General features: G+C 46.8%; 1 pseudogene; it reads left to right on the top strand.

Annotated features, from left to right (window-relative positions):
• Nucleotides 1-785: 785 nt before the first annotated feature.
• Nucleotides 786-2,602, top strand: LOC106506593 (G1/S-specific cyclin-E1-like; annotated as a pseudogene).
• Nucleotides 2,603-3,543: the final 941 nt, after the last annotated feature.

Here is a 3,543-nt window from a genome sequence, read left to right as displayed (position 1 = left end):
TCGGGGGGTCCAGATCTTCTCCCAGGTTCCCTCTGCTGTGGCGTTCCCCTCCTCAGCCTGTGGCGTACCGCTCCCCTTCCCATAGCACACTGCTCCTTAGCCCCTCAGGCTGTCCCAACACAGCCAGGCCCAGTCTTCTCCCCAGGACTGACCTCTGGAGCCTGAGTCTCAGTGGCCAGCCCCCGCCTGAGTGTCTCAGGCTGTTGTGTCCGGGCCTGTGGTTCAGATGATGTGTGCAACTCTCACTTTGCTTTGTTGTTCTCAGTTCAGCTGCTGCACTTTTCTCGGTGACATTAAGGTCCCTCTGACTCGGCTCATCTTTCCATCAGTTAGGTGGTTTCCCAGCATGTGGGTTCCTTTTCTCCTTTGCAGCTCCCTCTGGGGAATGCTAGTCCCATCCTGATTTCTTTTCTTTCTCTCTCTCTTTTTTTGTTCTGCCTAGTTATGTCAAGAGTTTCTTGCCCTTTTTGGAGGTTTAAGTTCTTCTGCCAGCATTCAGGTGATGTTCTGTGCAAGTTGTTTTACATGTTAGATGTGTTTTTTTGATGTGTTTGTGGGAGAAGGTGAGTGTGTCCTCTTAGTCCTCCGCCATCTTGAGAATAAATTGTATTTTTTTAAAAAAATTATGATTCCTGGCAGTTGGCTCGGCCACCAGCATGGGAGCAGGTGCGGATCCTGCCACCGCTGTGCTGGGCCCGCAGCCACCGCTCACCTCTGCCTCCTGCCTCCAGCCTCAGCTCGTGCTGGCTTCGGGCCTGAGGTCTGAACTTGTGCCCAGCGCCCTGATGAGGGAGAAGAAGGAAAGGGATGAGAAGGAACCTGCCACTAGGAAAGAGGAAAGTGGCACTGATGTCTCTGTTCGCTCCAGGAAAAGGAAGGCAAATGTGGCCGTTTTTTTTTTTTTTTTTTTTGCAAGATCCAGATGAAGAAGTAACCAAAATTGGCAGAACTGTGAGAAGCCAGTGTGGCAGTCAGCCTTGGGACCATAACACAGCCTGTGAAAACCCCTGCTCCTTTATTCCCACACCTGACAAAGAAGAGGATGAGCTTGTACGCCCAAATTCTGTGTAGAAGTCTCAGAGTCACACACCATCCAGAGCCTCAAACACTGCCTATACTAAACTGGGCAAATAGAGAAGAGGTAATGGAGTTCCCGTCGTGGAGCAGCAGAAAGGAATAGACTAGGAACCATGAGGTTTCAGGTTCGATCCCCGGCCTTGCTCAGTGGGTTAAGGATCCGGCATTGCCGTGAGCTGTGGTGTAGGTCACAGATGTGGCTCGGGTCTGGCATTGCTGTGGCTGTGGCGTAGGCCAGCAGCAACAGCTCCAATTAGACCTCCTAGCCTGGGAACCTCCATGTGCTGCAGGTGTGGCCCTCAAAAGACAAAAAAAAACAAAAAACAAAAACCAAAAAACAGGAGGTATGGAAGATCATGTTAAACCAGGAAAAGACGTACTTGAGGGATAAGCACCTTATGCCGCGGCACCCTCTTCTTCAGCCTAAAATGCAAGCAATTCTTCTGGATTGGTTGCTGGAGGTGTGCGAAGTCTATTAACTTCATAGAGAGACATTTTACTTGGCGCAGGATTTCTTTGATCGGTACATGGCAACACAGCAAAAGCTGTAAAAACGCTTTTACAGTTTATTGGGATTTCATCTTTATTTATTGCTGCCAAACTTGAGGAAATCTGTCCTCCAGAGTTGTACCAGTTTGCTTATGTTACAGATGGGGCTTGTTCAGTAGATGAAATTCTTACCATGGAATTAATCATTAAGAAGGCCCTTAAAAAAAAAAAAAAAAAAGAAGGCCCTTAAGTGGCATTTAAGTCTCCTGACCATTGTGTTTTGGCTGAATGTATACATGCAGGTTGCATATCTAAATGATTTCTTTTTAATTTTTTTAATTTTTTTTTTTTGTATTGGGCTACACCTGCGACATATGGAGGTTCCCAGGCTAGGGGTCCAATTGGAGCTGCTGCTGCAGGTCTATGCCAGAGCCACAGCAACTTGGGATCCGAGCCATGTCTGTAACCTACACCACAGCTCACGGCAATGCCAGATCCTTAACCTACTGAGCGAGGCCAGGGATCGAGCCTGCAACCTTGTGGTTCTTAGTTGGATTTGTTAACCACTGAGCCATGATGGGAACTCCTCTAAATGATTTTTAGGAGGTGCTCCTGCCACAGTACCCCCAGCAAGTCTTCATACAGATTGCAGAGCTTTTAGATCTCTGTGTCCTGGATGTTGGCTGATTAGAATTTCCCCACGGTGTTCTCTTGTATCGTTTCTCTTCATCCGAATTGATGCAAAAAGTTTCAGGGTATCAGTGGTGTGAAATAGAGAAGTGTGTCAAGTGGATGGTTCCATTTGCCATGGTTATAAGGGGGACAGGAAGCTCAAAACTTAAGCACTTCACAGGGGTTCCTGCTGAAGATGCCCACAACATCACCAGACCCATATAAACAGCTTGGATTTGCTGGACAGAGCCCAAGCAAAGAAAGCCATATTGTCTGAAGGAAATAGGATTTCTCCTCTCCCTGCTGGAGCCTCACCCTCCCACAGAACAGTAAGAAGCAGAGCAGTGGGCAGGGAACAGCATGACCACACCAGCATCCTCCACCAAAGACAGCTGTGCCCACGTGCCTGCTCCAGGTTCTCTCCTGTCTGCTGCAGCAGAGGCCTGCATTAGCTGTTACAGATATTTAAGTGGAAGAGCATCTCTCTTCCACCATAGGAGGTTTCTGTGGACATAGCATTGGACAGGGAGAAGTGTTTTTTTATTGAATGCTTAGACTTTCTAATAAGTGGGTCAAGTACACCAGCCACCTCCAGCACAGCAACGAGTGCTCCAGATGCTGTTAAGGAGGGTGATATTTGACTTGATGGACTAGTCACATACATAACAATGTCTTGAAATTGAGGAGTGCCGTGTTGCTGTTGTCCTCCCCTTGGGCGCTCTGGGTTGTGTTGTATTAAGTGGAGCAGGTGGTTATGAGTGTTGTGATGTGCAGCCCACAGCCAGCTGTGCTGGGGGTCTGCCCTTTCCATATTATCAGTTGACAGTGTACAGTGCCTTTCATGAACTATGGTTTTGTAAGTGCTGTTACGTCTATCCTTTTTTTTTTTTTAAATAAAGATGACATTGTCTTTGAGACATCCGGTTTTATGAAAAAAAATATTATGATTCCTGGTGTTGCTATTGTGGCCCAGCTGAAACAAATCTGGCTAGTATCCCCGAGGATGGGTGTTCCAATTCTGGCTTTGCTTAGTAGGTCGGGGATCTGGCATTGCTGTGAGCTGTGGTGTGTGTAGATCTCAGATGAGGCTCAGATCCCATGTTCCTGTGGCTGTGAGTGAGGCCCTAAAAAGCAAAAAAAAAAAAAAAAAATGAATTATGGGAAGAAAAGAAATCCTCAAAGGTTTTAGTTTTATTGGTATTAACCAGTTTTGTATCTACCCTAAGCAATCTTTATTTTTTTATTTTATTTTTTGTCTTTTGTCTTTTTAGGACCACCCCTGTGGCATGTGGAGGTTCGCAGGTG

This window comes from Sus scrofa, chromosome 17, assembly GCF_054392235.1.
Source record: "Sus scrofa isolate SSC_HxYL_T2T_F1_AM1 chromosome 17, Sscrofa_HxYL_maternal_Yorkshire_Landrace_v2.0, whole genome shotgun sequence".
NCBI lineage: Eukaryota > Metazoa > Chordata > Mammalia > Artiodactyla > Suidae > Sus > Sus scrofa.
This window is presented reverse-complemented; position numbering and strand designations above follow the sequence as displayed.